This window comes from Saccostrea cucullata, unplaced genomic scaffold, assembly GCF_032062105.1.
Source record: "Saccostrea cucullata isolate Sc308-1 unplaced genomic scaffold, CSIRO_AGI_Scuc_v1 ctg3119, whole genome shotgun sequence".
NCBI lineage: Eukaryota > Metazoa > Mollusca > Bivalvia > Ostreida > Ostreidae > Saccostrea > Saccostrea cuccullata.
The window spans coordinates 3,871-24,475 of record NW_026935434.1 but is presented as its reverse complement, the minus strand read 5'-3'; the positions used below and the strand labels follow the sequence as shown (position 1 = coordinate 24,475).

The 20,605-nt window shown below is 34.2% G+C and overlaps 1 long non-coding RNA gene across 1 annotated transcript; it reads left to right on the top strand.

Annotated features, from left to right (window-relative positions):
- The first annotated feature begins 18,342 nt into the window (after positions 1-18,342).
- LOC134242806 (uncharacterized) lies at positions 18,343-19,748 on the top strand. Its single transcript, XR_009986927.1, has 3 exons — positions 18,343-18,570; positions 18,735-18,845; positions 19,674-19,748. It is a non-coding gene; the product is annotated as an uncharacterized LOC134242806 (long non-coding RNA).
- The last annotated feature ends 857 nt before the right edge of the window (positions 19,749-20,605 follow it).

Genomic DNA, 20,605 nt, shown 5'->3' with positions numbered 1-20,605 from the left:
TGAAAGGATTCTCAACCACTATTAAAATGATTATGTCAATAGTGGTCGTATTTAGATAGTGGTTACTACCTGTATTTTTTATTTAAATGCACTCTCAACCACTATTGAGATATTTATTTCAATAGTGGTCGTATTTCAGCAGTGGTTGCAATCTATTGTTGTTATTGAAATGGATTTTCAACCACTTTTGAAAAAATTATTCAATAGTGGTTGTATTTCAATAGTGCTATCAACCTATGTTTGTTGTTGAAATGAATTCTCAACCACTATTTATTTCAATAGTGGTCGTTATTTCAATAATGGTTGCAACACAGCCTTAACCACAGGCGGCGGACCCACCCTAACAAAAATACTCAAGAAAACTATATTTAAGCATGGTTTACTATAGTTCATTAAAGTGTATCATAGTTCCAAAGTTTTATTTGTCTCTTTTTGATCAACGTTTTCACTATACTTCAATAAAGTTTCATTTCTTAAATTAAATTAAAAACTTGTGATTTTTTTTTTTATTAAATATTCGATGATATTGTCGCTTTTAGATTTTTGACATGGAATTGGCTTGTTTTTTGTTTGTTTAGTCTTTTGGTAAAGAACTGATTTAAATAAAGAAAGTAGTTAATTCAAATGTAACATTTACATTAAAAAATTAAAAAAAACATGTTGACTGAAATAAATAAAGCAAATATTTTAACTTTAAATGTAGTACATATCATTTCATGGTAAATTATTTTTCCTCAATAAATAAGACGTACCTTACATCTAGATCTGGATAACAATAAATTAAAATAAATTATTATATTATATTATATTATTAAAATAAATTAAAATAAATAAACATTGTTTATTGGTCGGGGCAAGATACAGCCTTTATATATCAATTCATTTTTTTTTATTCATCATTCTTGTAGGGGAAGGGTCTGCTTGGTGAAACGTTCGTTACAACCTTTATTAATCTTAACCGTAAAATATCAAAAAATGTAAAGAATGAGAATCTAAAAAATAAAACCAAGGGTTTTATCGTACTTACTAGCTAACATTTTTTTTTCAATATGATAAATCGAAGGTCCAACGTTTTTACTATAGTAAATCATAGTTCCAAAGATTTCGCAAGTTTCAGAGTTTTCACAATGGTAAATCAAATTTCCATTTTTTTTTACTATAATAAATCAAAGTTTTAGATGTTTCACTAGAGTAAATCAAATTTCCAAAGCATTTACTTTGATACTTTTGTTAGCTATAGTAAACTGTAGTTTACTATAGTTTACGAAAGTGTTTTTTGCTAAGGCGGGGGTCCTTAGCCGTCATGTTTTGCTAAGAGAGGCAGAAAAAAGACATTGAACATTTGGGCGTAGCTTCCCTCTACTTTGCAGTGTATTTAAAGAAGGTTAAGTGGTAGGTTTTTGATAAAAAAAAAATGATACTAATAGAAATTTAAACTTATCACAACAACCCCCCCCCCCCCTTCCAATAAAATTGAATTTTTGCGTTTTGACAATTTACTAATTTATGCCCATAAAAAACAAAGTTTTGAAAATCTTTAGATTGTGTATATGATTGTTTTTTTGTATGTATGAAAAATTTTAATTTTAAATATGTTTTTGGGAAGTCACAAACAAACTTTAATTGTCCTTTACTTACAAAAATGACAAAGTTTTAAATATTTAATTAATCGAGCTCAAGCTCATCCTTCCTTTATTGATTTTTGTCACCCGCTTGAAAAGTGGAGGATATTCATTTGGGTCTGTCCGTCCGTCTGTCATTCTGTCTGTAACGCTTTCGTTTCCACACGATATCTCGAGAACCCTTTGAGCTTTCGTCATGAAAATTTGCATATCAACTCCCTATGGACTAAAGAGGAACCCTATATAGATTTTGAGGTCAAAAGGTCAAAGGTCAATGTCATAAATTCGCAAATTCTGTCTGTTATAACACTTTCGTTTCCTCGCGATATCTCGAGAACCCTTTGAGCTTTTGCAATGCAATTTTACATAACAACTCCCTGTGGCCTAAGAAAGACTCCTATTGATTTTGAGGTCAATTTCAAGAAGATTTTGAGCTTTTGCAATGTAATTTAATACCAAAACTCCCTAGGACCTCTCTTACCGCTCTCAAAGGGCCCGCCCCGTTTGTTTTATTAGTATTTATTGTATTACATGTCGCTATTTTTAACAAGGGGGCATGAGAAGAGTTATAACGTATGACACAGGTTCTCGGTGGACTTTATATTATTATTACAATTATTAGAACTGTTTAAGACCAGTTCTCTGTAAAAATCAAACAGATTGAAAAAAGGTTGGCCACGACATCTCTCCGATTTTCTTCAAACTTGGCATATAGGACCTCCCTAGGGTAAAATTCCTATATATGGCATACTTTTTTTCTGGACATCATCTGTTACCATGGTAACCAGACTACAAAATTTCTGACCAAAATGGCTAATTTGTGCATTGCAATCTTGCTGAAATCACACTTTTTACACCATCTGTGCTGAACCCGTTTTAAGGATTAGAACTTGGTTACTAGTTTTTTATAAAACTACAACATCAACACTCTCAATGTATATCTTTATTTAGTTAAAGATTTATTTGAATATTTTGTAATACTTTGTCAAACAATGGCAAAATATCAATTTTTCGAAATTTAGTCAAAACTGAAAAACTGAAACATTTTGGGAAGAAAAATAAAAAATTAGCAGAACTTTCACAATGTATCACTTATTTCATCTGAAGGTACTTGTCACAAATAATGAAAATATTCAAAAACATTCATGGGCAAATAACAACAAATGTTGACTATAACAAATTGAACTAGAACTGTCCAAACGGGACAAAATACCCCCCGCTGGGTTTTTCAGAAGTAAGTTTTTCCATAATAAAGATACATGTATGTATCAAACACGAATTATGAAATTTTTATTCCAGTGACCTTGAACTTCCCCAAATAACCTTGGGTCAAGGTCATGACACACCCTTGGGTCATGGGCAATCTTTCAGTGAAATAAGAACCCTACCAAGTTTATCCATAAGAAAGATATGGACCTGACTTGAATTATGAAATTCTTCTTCCAGTGACCTTGAACTTCCCCCAAAAGACCTTGGGTCAAGGTCATGACACAACCTTGGGTCATGGGCAATCTTTGTGTGAAATGAGAACCTACCAAGTTTATCCATAAGAAAGATATGGACCGGACACGAATTATGAAATTTTTCTACCAGTGACCTTGAAATTCTCCAAATGACCTTGGGTCAAGGTCATGACACACCCTTGGGTCATGGGCAATCTTTGTGTGAAATAAGAACCTACCAAGTTTATCCATAAGAAAGATATGGACCGGACACGAATTATGATATTTTTCTTCCAGTGACCTTGAACTTCCCCAAATAACCTTGGGTCAAGGTCATGACACACCCTTAGGTCATAAGCAATCTCTGGGTGAAATGAGAACCTACCAAGTTTATCTATAAAAGATATGTATCAAACATGATTTATGAAATTTTCTTCCAGTGACCTTGAACTTCCCCGAATGACCTTGGGTCAAGGTCATGACACACCCTTGGGTCATGGGCAATCTTTTCTACCAGTGACCTTGAAATTCTCCAAATGACTTGGGTCAAGGTCATGACACACCCTTGGGTCATGGGCAATCTTTGTGTGAAATAAGAACCTACCAAGTTTATCCATAAGAAAGATATGGACCGGACACGAATTATGATATTTTTCTTCCAGTGACCTTGAATTTCCCCAAATAACCTTGGTTCAAGGTCATGACACACCCTTGGGTCATGGGCAATCTCTGTGTGAAATAAAAACCTACCAAGTTTATCCATAAGAAAGATATGGACCTGACTTGAATTATGAAATTCTTCTTCCAGTGACCTTGAACTTCCCCCAAAAGACCCTGGGTCAAGGTCATGACACAACCTTGGGTCATGGGCAATCTTTGTGTGAAATGAGAACCTACCAAGTTTATCCATAAGAAAGATATGGACCGGACACGAATTATGAAATTTTTCTACCAGTGACCTTGAAATTCTCCAAATGACCTTGGGTCAAGGTCATGACACACCCTTGGGTCATGGGCAATCTTTGTGTGAAATAAGAACCTACCAAGTTTATCCATAAGAAAGATATGGACCGGACACGAATTATGATGTTTTTCTTCCAGTGACCTTGAACTTCCCCAAATAACCTTGGTTCAAGGTCATGACACACCCTTGGGTCATGGGCAATCTCTGTGTGAAATAAAAACCTACCAAGTTTATCCATAAGAAAGATATGGACCGGACACGAATAATGAAACTTTTCTTTCAGCCACCTTGAACTTCTCTAAATGACCTTGGGTCAAGGTCATGACACACCCTTGGGTCATGGGCAATCTCTGTGTGAAATAAAAACCTACCAAGTTTATCCATAAGAAAGATATGGACCGGACACGAATAATGAAACTTTTCTTTCAGCCACCTTGAACTTCTCTAAATGACCTTGGGTCAAGGTCATGACACACCCTTGGGTCATGGGCAATCTCTGTGTGAAATAAAAACCTACCAAGTTTATCCATAAGAAAGATATAGACCGGACACGAACAATGAAACTTTTCTTTCAGCGACCTTGAACCTCTCCAAATGACCTTGGGTCAAGGTCATGACACACCCTTAGGTCATAAGCAATCTCTGGGTGAAATGAGAACCTACCAAGTTTATCTATAAAAGATATGTATCAAACATGATTTATGAAATTTTCTTCCAGTGACCTTGAACTTCCCCGAATGACCTTGGGTCAAGGTCATGACACACCCTTGGGTCATGGGCAATCTTTCTACCAGTGACCTTGAAATTCTCCAAATGACCTTGGGTCAAGGTCATGACACACCCTTGGGTCATAGGCAATCTTTGTGTGAAATAAGAACCTACCAAGTTTATCCATAAGAAAGATATGGACCGGACACGAATTATGATATTTTTCTTCCAGTGACCTTGAACTTCCCCAAATAACCTTGGTTCAAGGTCATGACACACCCTTGGGTCATGGGCAATCTCTGTGTGAAATAAAAACCTACCAAGTTTATCCATAAGAAAGATATGGACCGGACATGAATAATGAAATTTTTCTTTCAGCCACCTTGAACTTCTCTAAATGACCTTGGGTCAAGGTCATGACACACCCTTGGGTCATGGGCAATCTCTGTGTGAAATAAAAACCGACCAAGTTTATCCATAAGAAAGATATGGACCGGACACGAATAATGAAACTTTTCTTTCAGCCACCTTGAACTTCTCTAAATGACCTTGGGTCAAGGTCATGACACACCCTTGGGTCATGGGCAATCTCTGTGTGAAATAAAAACCTACCATGTTTATCCATAAGAAAGATATGGACCAGACACGAATAATGAAACTTTTCTTTCAGCCACCTTGAACCTCTCCAAATGACCTTGGGTCAAGGTCATGACACACCCTTAGGTCATAAGCAATCTCTGGGTGAAATGAGAACCTACCAAGTTTATCCATAAGAAAGATATGGACCGGACACGAATTATGATATTTTTCTTCCAGTGACCTTGAACTTCCCCAAATAACCTTGGTTCAAGGTCATGACACACCCTTGGGTCATGGGCAATCTCTGTGTGAAATAAAAACCTACCAAGTTTATCCATAAGAAAGATATGGACCGGACACGAATAATGAAACTTTTCTTTCAGCCACCTTGAACTTCTCTAAACGACCTTGGGTCAAGGTCGTGACACACACTTCGGTCATGGGCAATCTCTGTGTGAAATAAAAACCTACCAAGTTTATCCATAAGAAAGATATGGACCGGACACGAATAATGAAACTTTTCTTTCAGCGACCTTGAACCTCTCCAAATGACCTTGGGTCAAGGTCATGACACACCCTTAGGTCATAAGCAATCTCTGGGTGAAATGAGAACCTACCAAGTTTATCTATAAAAGATATGTATCAAACATGATTTATGAAATTTTCTTCCAGTGACCTTGAACTTCCCCGAATGACCTTGGGTCAAGGTCATGACACACCCTTGGGTCATGGGCAATCTTTCTACCAGTGACCTTGAAATTCTCCAAATGACTTGGGTCAAGGTCATGACACACCCTTGGGTCATGGGCAATCTTTGTGTGAAATAAGAACCTACCAAGTTTATCCATAAGAAAGATATGGACCGGACACGAATTATGATATTTTTCTTCCAGTGACCTTGAATTTCCCCAAATAACCTTGATTCAAGGTCATGACACACCCTTGGGTCATGGGCAATCTCTGTGTGAAATAAAAACCTACCAAGTTTATCCATAAGAAAGATATGGACCTGACTTGAATTATGAAATTCTTCTTCCAGTGACCTTGAACTTCCCCCAAAAGACCCTGGGTCAAGGTCATGACACAACCTTGGGTCATGGGCAATCTTTGTGTGAAATTAGAACCTACCAAGTTTATCCATAAGAAAGATATGGACCGGACACGAATTATGAAATTTTTCTACCAGTGACCTTGAAATTCTCCAAATGACCTTGGGTCAAGGTCATGACACACCCTTGGGTCATGGGCAATCTTTGTGTGAAATAAGAACCTACCAAGTTTATCCATAAGAAAGATATGGACCGGACACGAATTATGATGTTTTTCTTCCAGTGACCTTGAACTTCCCCAAATAACCTTGGTTCAAGGTCATGACACACCCTTGGGTCATGGGCAATCTCTGTGTGAAATAAAAACCTACCAAGTTTATCCATAAGAAAGATATGGACCGGACACGAATAATGAAACTTTTCTTTCAGCCACCTTGAACTTCTCTAAATGACCTTGGGTCAAGGTCATGACACACCCTTCGGTCATGGGCAATCTCTGTGTGAAATAAAAACCTACCAAGTTTATCCATAAGAAAGATATGGACCGGACACGAATAATGAAACTTTTCTTTCAGCCACCTTGAACTTCTCTAAATGACCTTGGGTCAAGGTCATGACACACCCTTGGGTCATGGGCAATCTCTGTGTGAAATAAAAACCTACCAAGTTTATCCATAAGAAAGATATAGACCGGACACGAACAATGAAACTTTTCTTTCAGCGACCTTGAACCTCATCAAATGACCTTGGGTCAAGGTCATGACACACCCTTAGGTCATAAGCAATCTCTGGGTGAAATGAGAACCTACCAAGTTTATCTATAAAAGATATGTATCAAACATGATTTATGAAATTTTCTTCCAGTGACCTTGAACTTCCCCGAATGACCTTGGGTCAAGGTCATGACACACCCTTGGGTCATGGGCAATCTTTCTACCAGTGACCTTGAAATTCTCCAAATGACCTTGGGTCAAGTCATGACACACCCTTGGGTCATGGGCAATCTTTGTGTGAAATAAGAACCTACCAAGTTTATCCATAAGAAAGATATGGACCGGACACGAATTATGATATTTTTCTTCCAGTGACCTTGAACTTCCCCAAATAACCTTGGTTCAAGGTCATGACACACCCTTGGGTCATGGGCAATCTCTGTGTGAAATAAAAACCTACCAAGTTTATCCATAAGAAAGATATGGACCGGACATGAATAATGAAATTTTTCTTTCAGCCACCTTGAACTTCTCTAAATGACCTTGGGTCAAGGTCATGACACACCCTTGGGTCATGGGCAATCTCTGTGTGAAATAAAAACCGACCAAGTTTATCCATAAGAAAGATATGGACCGGACACGAATAATGAAACTTTTCTTTCAGCCACCTTGAACTTCTCTAAATGACCTTGGGTCAAGGTCATGACACACCCTTGGGTCATGGGCAATCTCTGTGTGAAATAAAAACCTACCATGTTTATCCATAAGAAAGATATGGACCAGACACGAATAATGAAACTTTTCTTTCAGCCACCTTGAACCTCTCCAAATGACCTTGGGTCAAGGTCATGACACACCCTTAGGTCATAAGCAATCTCTGGGTGAAATGAGAACCTACCAAGTTTATCTATAAAAGATATGTATCAAACATGATTTATGAAATTTTCTTCCAGTGACCTTGAACTTCCCCAAATGACCTTGGATCAAGGTCATGACACACCCTTGGGTCATGGGCAATCTTTGTGTGAAATGAGAACCTACCAAGTTTATCCATAAGAAAGATATGGACCGGACACGAATTATGAAATTTTTCTTCCAGTGACCTAAAACTTCCCCAAATGACCTTGGGTCAAGGTAATGACACACCCTTAGGTCATGAGCAATCTTAGTGTGGAGTAGTAGATTCTAATGTCTCTCTGTAAGAAAGATATGGACCGGACACGATTACACAGACAGACGGACGGACGGACAGACGGACAAGGTGATTCCTATATACCCCCCCAAACTTCGTTTGCGGGGGGTATAAAAATCATAAAATTGGCATTTTGCCAAAAAACAGCTTTAACGTATATTTCATATAACAAGATATATTTTTTCTTATAAAAATTATAATCAACAAATTTAAGCTCAAAATCTGTAAAATCAATGAGACATTGTCAGCTGACCAATAAAAGAATAATAATTCATACTGATAGGTGAGAACATGATCAAAGATATAGAAACCCCCCTTTTTAGCATAATACAAAAATAACAATCCTCTATTACTGCTTACTGCAGTTACAGCATGCACCAGTTTATTACCGGCTGCATCATAATTTCTAAATTATATGTTTTATATTAATATATGAACATGATACAAAATACTGTAATCCAAAACACAAATAATTTATATACTAGTAGTTACTTGGTACATAATAAGCACAAAATGCTACAAAGTATTACATTTATGTAAGTCAAGGGTGTTGGCTTGTGAATTTTTTTTTTCAAAATCTCTATGAAAATTATCAACTACAATGTATTTTACAATGTATTTTAATTAGCAAACCATATCATATTTAATTTAAAGAAGCTCTTAACAATAACAAAAAGTGATCTGCATTATTATCATATAAAGGTATGCATATTGAGACTATTAGTTCATTTTCAACAAGTACCTGCCTTATTTCTACAGGAAAAAAATGCTTAGAGACAATGAATTATTCTAATTCATGAACAGAAACCATGGTTGTTTACAGTTGGGACAAATAATGCAAATATTAATAATTCAATTACTTTTTCTTAGTCTAAGATAATGCTATTAAGAGTATTTTAATCTATTACAAATTGTGCAATTGATGGTGAGCAGCTATCTTTCTATCCAACTTAGAAGGAAAGATCACTCTTAATGCATAAATTTACCCCTTCAAGTAGAGCTCTTTAGAGTGCTGTTTATAATTAGAGCTTCCTTAAATTATGACCTCATTAATTTTATTAGGAATATGACTCGAGCAAGTATGTAACTTCAGTATCCAGAAATGGATGAATCTTGTCAATATCCAGTATTGAGACATATAAATATTCTCATTTCCAATTTCCTCTTCAGGAAAATCACACCGACACACCAGCTACTTTGCTTTTCTTTTGGCAAACTAAATTATTACGGACACCTTGGTATATCTACGAAAAAATTAATGCCATATCTTCAACTTTCAAGGCTTCACCATTGTTTAGACATTTTGTGATATTCAGCTCTGCACTTAAATGATTTCATAGTTAACTTCATGATAATGCATCTCCACTCATATATTTTGGATGATTTTTTACCTGCAGAAGAAAATGAGAGTTTTGATATCTTCAAATGAAGACAAATATCAAACTGAATTTAATATACAGGTAAATGTAAAGCAAGTCCTTAATCAAGAAAGGTGTTTTCTAATGTTCATTATGTCAGTTGTTCCAGTTAAACATGTTTTCTTTGATACATGCATATATGTCAATGATTTTGATCAATAAAGAGAAATAAGCAGACCATATACTAGTATGTGCTTTTTCTAACAATTGAGGCCACCATTAAAAAAACTTTTTTTATGTACTCCGACCCATATTTTTCAAAGTGGGTAGTTAGGTAGGCTTTTAATTTTTTTTAAAAGTATTGAACAAATTGATGGATGATATAACAATAGGCTCATGGGCCTAATCGCTCACCTGTATAGCTTTGACCATGTTTTTCTTTACCAGATTTCCACCATGTAATACCTTAAGTGACCCAACCCTACCCCAGGGGTCATAACTTGGACAATTAACAAGAGGCCCACGGGCCTTATAGGTCACCTGAGCATTATGCAACAACTTTCCAGTTATTGAATTTGATTAATGTTTTAAGCCAGATGGTATATGACATTCACAATTTTGAAAGAGGCACCATTAATCATCATAACAATACACTTAGCAGTTGCTTAGCTTGGTTACTGAATACGCAGGGTAGGGGAACAAAAATGCATTCCAACTAATCAGTAGTGCCCCTAACACTGTGACCTAAACCCCTGACCCTTAAGGTCCACACATTGCACAAATTTTAAAAAGGCACCCTTAATATCAATAAATAAATGGTTTATAAATACAAAAGAGCAGATTTCAAACAATAAATTCATTTTCAGTATATAAGTAGAGCCCCCACCCCACCCCTGACCCTGGGGCCTTGAAATTCACAAGTCTGCAAGATTAGGGCCCTTGCTGATAATAACTATAAAGGTAGTTCATCTGCTTTATACCCAGAGACAGAGAAGAAAATTTTCAAATATTTAATGTAATTTCACTATATAATCAATAGAGCCCCGCCCCCCTAACACCAGAACCCCTGACCCTGGGGCCATAAAATTCATAGTTTTAAAAGAGGCATTTGTGCTCATCATAACTATGTACTTAGTTTATTTAATTCCTAGGAGCAGAGTAGAAGATTTTCAAAGAATTCATGTATTTTCAATATATAATCAATAGAGCCCCCCCCCCCAACACCAGAACCCTTGACCCTGTGACCATAGAATTCATAATTTTGGTAAAAACACTCTTGTTCATCATAATTATGCACTTAGTCAGTTTATTTAATACCTTGGAGCAGAGTAGTAGATTTTCAAAGAATTCATGTATTTTTACTATATAATCTATAGAGCCCCACTCTAACACCAGAACCCCAGACCCTGGGGCCATAAAATTCACAATTTTGGTTCAGGCACTCTTGCTCATCATAACTATGCACTTAGTTATTTTATTTAATACCTAGGGGCATAGAAGAAGATTTTCAAAGAATTCGTGTATTTTCACTATATAATCAATAGAGCCCCCCCCCAACACCAGAACCCTTGACCCTGGGGCCATAAAATTCACAACTATGGTAGAGGCTCTCTTGCTCATCATAACTATGCACTTAGTTAGTATATTTAATACCCAGGGGCAGAGAAGAAGATTTTCAAAGAAATCATGTGTTTTCACTATATATAATCAATAGAGCCCCGCCCTAACACAAGAACCCCTGACCCTGGGGCCATAAAATTCACAATTTTGGTAGAGGCACTCTTGCTCATCATAACTATGTACTTAGTTGGTTTATTTAACACCCAGGAGTAGAGAAGAAGATTTTCAAAGAAATAATGCATTTTCACTATATACTTATTTAGCCCCGCCCTAGCACTAGAACCCCTGACCCCAGGGCCATGAATTTCACAATTTTGGTAGAGGACTAAATGCTGATTACAATCATGCAAACAGTTTGACTGCTTGATGTCCAGGAGTTAAGAAGAAGATTTTCAAAGATTGCACTAATTTTAGTGGTTTTGGCCCCACCCCCCAGGCCCCAGGGGGGCAGGGACCATGAAATTCACAATTTTTGTTCCCCTTTACCCATAGATGCTATATGCTAAAATTGGTTGAAATTGGTTCAGTGGTTTCAGAGAAGAAGCTGAAAATGTTCAAATGTTAACGCACGACGAACGACGCACGACGACGGACGAAAACGGATAGCAATAGGTCACCTGAGTTTACTCAGGTGACCTAAAAATCTACACTATCCCACAATGCTTTTGCATAAGTGTCAGCTTTTCTGGCCCAGTAGTTCCTGAGAAGAAGATTTTTCAAGATATTTCCTATATATTTCAATGTAAAAGCTGGGTTCCCTATTGTGGCCCTGTCCTACCCCCGGAGATCATGATTTGAATAATTTAGAATCTACACTACCCAAGGATGCTTCCACCTAAGTTTCAGCTTTTCTGGCCAAGTAGTCCTTGAGAAGATTTTTTAATGACCCCACCCTTTTATTGTCGTTTCTTGATTATCCCCCCTTGTGGATGGACTTGGTCCCTCATTTTCAAAATTTAAACTCCCTTTCACGCAAGCTTTAAGGATGCTTTGTACCAAGTTTGGTTAAATTGGCTGAGTGGTTTTTGAGAAGAAGTCAAAAATGCCAAAAATTTACAAATGGACGGACGACAGACACAATGTGATCAGAAAAGCTCACTTGAGCCTCCAACTCAGGTGAGCTAAAAATCAGTGTCAGAAATTTATTATTGTTTTCATTACACACTGGATTACTTAGATATAATACTTATATTTTTTTAAAGAATTTCAAAGTACCAAAAAAATGAATGGTTAATAACTGTTTTGATTGTAGGAGTACATCAAACACATAATTTTTTTATTGTTTTCCCTAAAATTTGATTTTTAAAACTGGTCACCTTGGAGATAAATGCATCTATATAGGCTGTTCCAATTTCTTGAAATGGTCTTTTCCAAAATTAACTCCAAGGTTTCATTCAAATTCTGTTATAGCCATGATATACATGTTTATAAATTATGTTCTTCTTCCTTTTATTTTTTCTTCCTCTTTGGTGAATCCTTTTGAAAAAAAAAAATTAATGAATATAATCTAATTAAGTATAAATGCATGGAATTTATGATAAAAAATTAAGTTATTAATTTTATAACTAAAAATCAATTTAGCCCCTAATTATCTTTCTGTCAACATGATCAAAAGGAAAGTCATTTCATCCTTACAAAAATATGTACAGGTCAAGCACTATCTACTGACTGAACTATTTACATTAATGTATTCATGTATATAGGAGTATGTGTAATAATATGGCTGAAATGTATAGTGATTTACTGTGATACACAAAGATTTTACATGATATGTACCATGATTTTTCTTCTTCAAATATTTCTATACAAACTGTGGGCTTTTTTTAATTTTCTGAAAAGGGAAACTATCACTTGATGTTAAGAAGAATAGATTGATTGATTGTACATAAATAAAGTTTAATGTCCCTCTCAAGAATTTTTCTCTCATATGGAGATGCCACCACTTGCCGGTGGAGAGCTACAAATTTTTTCCTATACCTGGCACTCAAGGCCACTGAGCAGTGAGGGATCTTTTTTGTGCTAGCACCTACTGCCACACATGACCTCGGTTTATTTGGTCTCATCCGAATGACTGTTCTTCACGTCCCACAGTGGGATTCAACTCCTTACTTCACAATTCTAGAGCAGACACTCTAATTATAATCACTGCATCACACAGGCAATTAAGAAGAATAGATGCAGATCTTCAGAATTTGTAAAATAAAGTAATACTATCTAAAACAAAATATTTTATCAGCTGATAAAAGCTAGCTTCTCATGCATGAATGTTTCATATGTGTTTTTTTTTTTTTTTTTTTAGAAAAATGTATACACCAAAGATGAAAAGTTGCATATTCTTTTTCACTAAAACTAATCAGAAATATTAATAAATGCTGAAAAGGGTACATAGTGTGATATGCAAATATATGTTTTGTTTAACAGTTTTTAATGTACATGTATTAATGCATACTGGTATACCAATTGAATACTTCATAAGATCATTACACCCCTCCTTTTTAATAACACATGTCATTGTAAGTTACAAAAAAGTTTGAGTCATCTTTTTAAATACATGTAAATACTTTTCAAATGAAATGGACTAAAAACTAAAAAGTACAAGTTTAAAAAAAAGTGCACAAAATTAAGGAAAATTTGTACACTACTAAAGATGTGTGGTGTATTCTGGAATTCATTGTTTGGTAAAAAGTATATCATATCTCATGCAAAGTGATCAATAATGCTATGAAAGCTAAGGGTTAAAAAATTACAGTGCAAAATATCTGGCTATAAATTTATTTTCAGTCCCATAAATTAATATGTATAACATTGACTTTTGCAAAATCACAAGCAATTATTCTGTATTTATCCTGTTTAGAGCATTGATTCCCCATTGATGCATTGTACATGTAGATTTGCAAGAATTATTTTTTTTTAAATCTCAAATATAATTTCCCCCTATTTTTGGCACTGAAAATTTGCATTTCATTTAGGATATGATATTCCACACAAACTATCATATTCCACTTGGACAATTGGTTCAAAGCTGGAGGAGACACCCCCCCCCCCCCCAAAAAAAAAAAAAAAAAAAAAAAACCAAACAAACAAACAAAAACAAAAAAAAACATTAAAAATATCATATACCAATTAAAAATCTATGTTTTTTCAATAAATATTTTTACACACCTGGAGCAAGCCCTTATGCACCAGGATGCATTTTTTAAACTTCATAAAAAGATTGCTGACATGAGGAAAAAGTGTGATAAGAAATGTACAATGCAAAACTCTAAGTATACAGTGTTATGTAAGGAGAATGTGTCTGACCTACATGGTCTGTCATAAATATAAAACAATTTTTCATCGTGAAATTTCATGGGAGAGTCAGGGCAGAGGTCCCTTCAAGTGTCACAATTTTCAAAACAGAGGAATCTCGGGTTATATGCATGCATTGCCAATAAAATGGAGAGAGAGAGAAACATACATATACTAAGCATTTGTAATGGCTATAATTACCTCTTGTCTTCATTATGTATTACATCTTGGTCCTTTTTCTTCTTCCACACTGCAAATCTTCGCCTGCTTGAATAACTTTTCTCGCTCTCAGTCACCAAATCATTTATTTAGGTAGCTAAACACAGTTTCGTATAAAATCTAGGGGGTTTTTCCCAGAGAGAAGCATGCTGGGTAGGGATTTTCCTGCTATTTATAGGAGTCTAGATGAAAACTGCATCATTTTTGTTTTTATTCACATAAAGTAGAATCTTATCTTAATATTTAAAGAAAAAAATGTGCATTCATTTTTAGAAAAAAAGATTTATGAGACTTTTTAATAAGGGGAGATAACTCCCAAAACATCCGGTTTTCACATGTGCAGAATTGCATGAGTCAATTAGCAGGTAATGTAGCTCTTTCATGAGGTGGAAAATGTACCCTGAAAGCACACTAAAAGAAAACCTTAGGACTTGTTCTGTGAAATGCATACAACTTATTTTGTCTGATTTTTTCTGTTTTTGTTGAGCAGGGGGGTTAAAAATGCATAGGTGCACTGAAAATGGATGCATAAACAACTCAATATCCCCCATATTTCAGGTGTCAAATACCCCCTAGTAGTAATTGATGAATGTATTATAGTTGGATATTTACAAAATTCACAATTTTATCTTTCCATTGATATGCAGAAGTCTATGTAACAAGCCTCCATTTTATTTTTTTATAGGGGTCAGTTTTGCTTGTCCCTCACCAAGTAACGTCCTGATAACGTCATACATAAAACTGTGTTTTGCACCCTTACCATTACAATGTCTACATATAGTACCTCCAGGCGCTAGAGAGTAATCCAAGGGAAGTAATTTGGAAGCAAAAAATGCTTCAAAATGCAGAAAAAATTAATATTCACCTTTGAATTTGTTTTACAAATATCATTTGCCCACAAATTTTTAAACTGTTTTGATATTATCAAACATCGGCCTTTCATGTTTTATTATTGCCAAATTTGTAAACAGCTGCATTTTTTTGTTTTAAGTCTCTAAAAACTGAACAAAATTTACCATATTTTTTATATTTTGCCATGTATAACATGACCACTTATGAGCGTGAAATTAAAATCTAACCATAAACATTGTTGTTTGAATCTCTAGTATTGAATTAAAACAATAAACACAAAATTAGATAACTCATTTCATCTCTGGACATGATTTTTCATGAAAAGCACAGATTTTCAAGATTTACCAAAATGAGAAACTTTGTATCCCGTTTCCATGGCAACCAAGATTATAATTAAAAAACTTTTTATAGTTTTAACAATCACTCACACATCTGTATTAAATTATGATAGAAAAATCAAAATCTGTTACTATGCGTGGCCAGCCAATTTTGATAATTACAGAGAATTGGTCTTAATAAAAGTTAAATTAGACACCATGCATTGTGTAAAATTTTGACAATATCGAACGTGAAAATATACATGTATGTGACTTCATCTGTGCATATGATTTGTGTCAGTTTAAAGCAGGTCCGTGGTCTAGTGGTACAGTGAAGTCGCCAATTCCTGGTCATGTCAGGGTGTTTCGTTGATATTTTGCAAATCTGTTCAATTTATTTTATATGCAATATATGTATTGAAAGAACAAATAGTGAGTCATCCAAACATCTTTTTGTTTTCAAGTAGCTATACGGGAACAATATTTACAGGGGTATTCCACAAGGCCTATCTTCCCCAGTTACGAATCGTTTTCCCCATTTCCGGGTCATGTGACTTCATGGTCGTGTAACATTCATGGAAAGTTTCGGAACACGATTTTTATGATGTTGAAACATAAAACAATTCACGCAGCTTGGAAAAAAAGTAAAACACCACAGAAATATGTTTAAATTATTTTTAAAACAATTACAACAAAACAAACTGCAGTCTGCAGATTAAAAAGAAAAAGGTATAAGGATTAAACATAATACAATTAAATTCATTTATTTAAAAACAGTATGATTTAATAATCATTATAATTTTATTTGAGCAGCGATCATTATGATTGATGTCTGAGTAAAAACTAAATGCATTTGCCATACTTTCGAGCTCTTATTCTTTATCTAGAACTTTTATATCAGCCTTTCTGCAGCGAACAAAAACGAAAGTAGCCGTCACCGCAGCATAAACATCCAAGTCTTAAATGCGTGCGTTTCTGAATTTCGATTGTCGGATGCTCTTTTAAAGTTAATGATAATTTGTTTTAAATTAATTACATATAGAAAGGCCAATTCTTTATGACCAGAGTAATCATTAAGTTTTTTGCGCTTAAATTTTAACAAAATGACATAAAATACAATGAGTGACCCGGAATTGGAGACGACCCGGAATTGGAGACTCCACTGTATGTTTCTCGATTCATACGTGAGTGGCCCGGGTACGCATCTCGGACGATCCATTTTTTTTTTCAAAATACTTTTTATACTAAATGATATAGTATTCATCATGTGAAAAGAAAAATATATGAGGTCTGGCTTGTACAAACTCATAAAGTCATCATTACAGTGTGGTAAATAAACAAAAGAATCTTCTATACACATAATAAAGAATAAATAATCAAATCTTTATAAATTATCAACACTGGCATATTTTATTTGCTTCAGTATACATATATACATTTAATAATTCTACAAATTCAGTCAAGGGGATCCGAACTGCGCATGGTTTACTTTTTCCCTAAGTGGGGAACGCAAATTCTCTGAATTAGCTTGTATTTATTGCTTTCACAAACCACATACGTATACAAGCACATTTAGTATTGCATAAAGAAAAACGTTAATAATAAGTTAATGTGCAAAGGAATCATAAAAGCTTTATGTAATAATTTCTCGTTGTGTAGATTTTAAATTTTTTGCCTCAATTCTGAACATATAATACATGTAGCAAATTAAATGGTGAATTTTATTTAGATTACATCACCTATAATTTTCTTTTAATTTAACTTGTTTATTGCTTCTTGCAGATGAAAAAAGAAAAGGGAAGACAATATCTCTGGCCAGCTATTATCATTTGTATTTTTGTCCTTCAAAAGGTTTGATTCTGTTGAATGAAAGTGTAAAATACTTTCATAAGTTTACTAACCTTGTTGTAGATGGACGCAGAAGTTGATCATGTCCATAAGTATGGCATGCGAAATGTTGTATTCGATTTGTTTTCAATTTGGATTGGTACAATACAAATGAAAAAAATAACGAATACAGAAGGAAAAAATAAAAGTCTATTTGAAAGAGTTATGCTTGTCAAAGTTATAAGTGATATATGTGAGCAGTAAAAGTGTTCCTGATTGAAAAGTAATTCAACTGGGTTAAAGAAGTAAAAAATAATAATTATGTTTAAAAATAAATCAATTTCCCCTCTAATAACATCATGTATACAAAAAATGAGAAGAACGTTCGTGTACAATAAGAATTTTTTTTTATCGGGAAATATCTCTGATGATTTTAAAAGCTTGTACAATATATGCTATCGACAATGAAAAGTGACATTTTGTATAAATTTTAAAACTATGATTTTCGTACATTCATAAAATTTATCCAAAATTCATTAAATAAAGGAATGAATATTCAAGCAATGGTTCTTGTTCATGTTAATGTAGGCCTATGTCTGTAAATCGGATACTTGTAAAGCATCAAAACCAACTCTAGCTACTGTACCTACATGTCCACAAAGCAAAACAGAACTTCAGAGGGCTAAAGACGAGAAGGATTGTGGAAGTTTAGCAAGATTGCAAAACTGTTCAAAACCTGAGGACTTTGTTTATCACTGCCTTATTAGTACAACAAAAGACAAGCTATATGAAGTATGTGCTCCAGCAATTTACTCACCCGGTTAGTAATATCTTAGGTTTGAACACCATCTACCTTAATTTGTGTCTTCCTGTCCTACGTGTAAACGATATAAATACTAATTTATTGGGCCTTCAATTTAAGTATTATTTTATTTTTGGCTTCCAAATATAAGAATCCTCAGTCTTTGAATTGTTCCTTTATAGGATATTGTATCAGATATGACAGCTCAAGGCAAGATATTCAGGTATTATATACGGATCGCTGCAATGCAAGTAGCTGCTCCAAAACATTTTTCTCAGCAGACATACTTAACTGTGAGTCATATTTTGTTTTGTACAGAATATAAAAAAAGATATTATTCAACTCTGTAAGACAAAGAAAGAAACTATATATTTTATTGCAATTGTTTTGTAAAACACATTTTGTTTGGATAATGTTCTGATGTTTGAAGCAGTAAAACGAGCATTTACGAGAGTGAAAGCTTTTATTGTGACGTCATAATAGAGAGACAGCTAATGCTTCATGTAACACAAGTTTATTTTCTAAAAAGATAAGTGAGCTAGCACCATAGCAATTTTAACACAAAAAGGAATTCTTTCATGTGTGATGAATGAAGTTTTTTTGTTATCAGCAACGTCGTGCTGTCCCATTCAGGGGCCTCTTAATTGAAAATCAAACGTATTTATTTGACTCCTATACTGAGTACGTAGTTTTGTCTGTTGACCAATAATTTCCATTATGGCTCCATCCTCCTATCAAGTTATCCACATTCTTAAGTATTATCCATATAGACCTAGACCGAGGCTCCTTTAAATATTCAATTCGATTCTCTATTTTATTAAGACTTTTGAAGGTAACTTTTACAGTTTTTTGATAAATAGGAACTGAATTGTCTATTCTGTACAATTCCATTGCAAAATATTCTACATTATGACAGTTCCTTATACCAATGTTAAATCTACCGTATATCTACCAAAACGATAATTGATGAAAAAAACTAATTCTAGGCCTCGTTATTGCACATCTCGACATTGTTATTAATAAAATGGAGTTTTATTTATTGTGTTACTGTCAGTAGAATATTCACTAGTATATGACTTACTCGTATGATTAAGTGAAAGAAATAAAATTATTGTTTACAGATCATATTTGCCAGCAGCGGTTGCTAAGAGTGGAAAAGACTAGTATGTTCCATCCTAATACCATAGACAGAAAAAGTGAAGGAACATCTTTGTTAGTATAAAATTGCTAATTAAAACATAATGTCAGAAGAATAAAATACATTACTAAAAATATAAGAAAAAAGATAAAAAAAAAATAATAACATGTACCATTAGTATGTAAATTATTTAAAATTTTTGGTAGTCCTGGAGAGGGTTTTGGCACATTTCTTGGTCTGATTTTTTGGCCTATACTTTTTGTCTGTGGAATTTTAAGTGGAATATTAATGGATCAGAGATTAAAAAACAGTAAGTACTATAAAAATCTATTTAAAATACGAGTTGTTTTATTTTTTATACGTTTTGCATTTTCACACGCAACTTCTTACAAAATAAGATAAGAATTTATTTAGCTATTATTGTAAAATTACATATCTTTGATGGGCCAAATTCCGTGGGTGGAGGAAAATATATTGATTTTTAGGGATATGATTTAGTGGATGAAGTATTGTTAAATAGTAATTTATGTAAAAAATTGCATTTCGTAGTGGACATAAATTTGTGGGTCTATCCATTCCTTGAATACCACGAAAATTAAAACCCAAGAAAATAAGTGATTTCATTTTTTTTGTAATTTTTGGTTTCAGGACTTTTTAATCCAAGAAACAATGTAGGTTTCTTAATAGTCTTTGAAAATCATGTTGCTTAACTTATTCATATCATACTAATTCATGTCTTAGCCCTTAACTATATGCATAGCTATTTTTTGACGTTCTTCAATAAATTTCTTCAATGCAGTTTAATTTTATGAGACTTTTCAATCGAATAACAACTTTTTTATTATTATATTACGAAAAGGAAACAAGTTTTAAAACCAACCTTGCTTGTTTTAAATATCTGAATTAAAAAGAAGA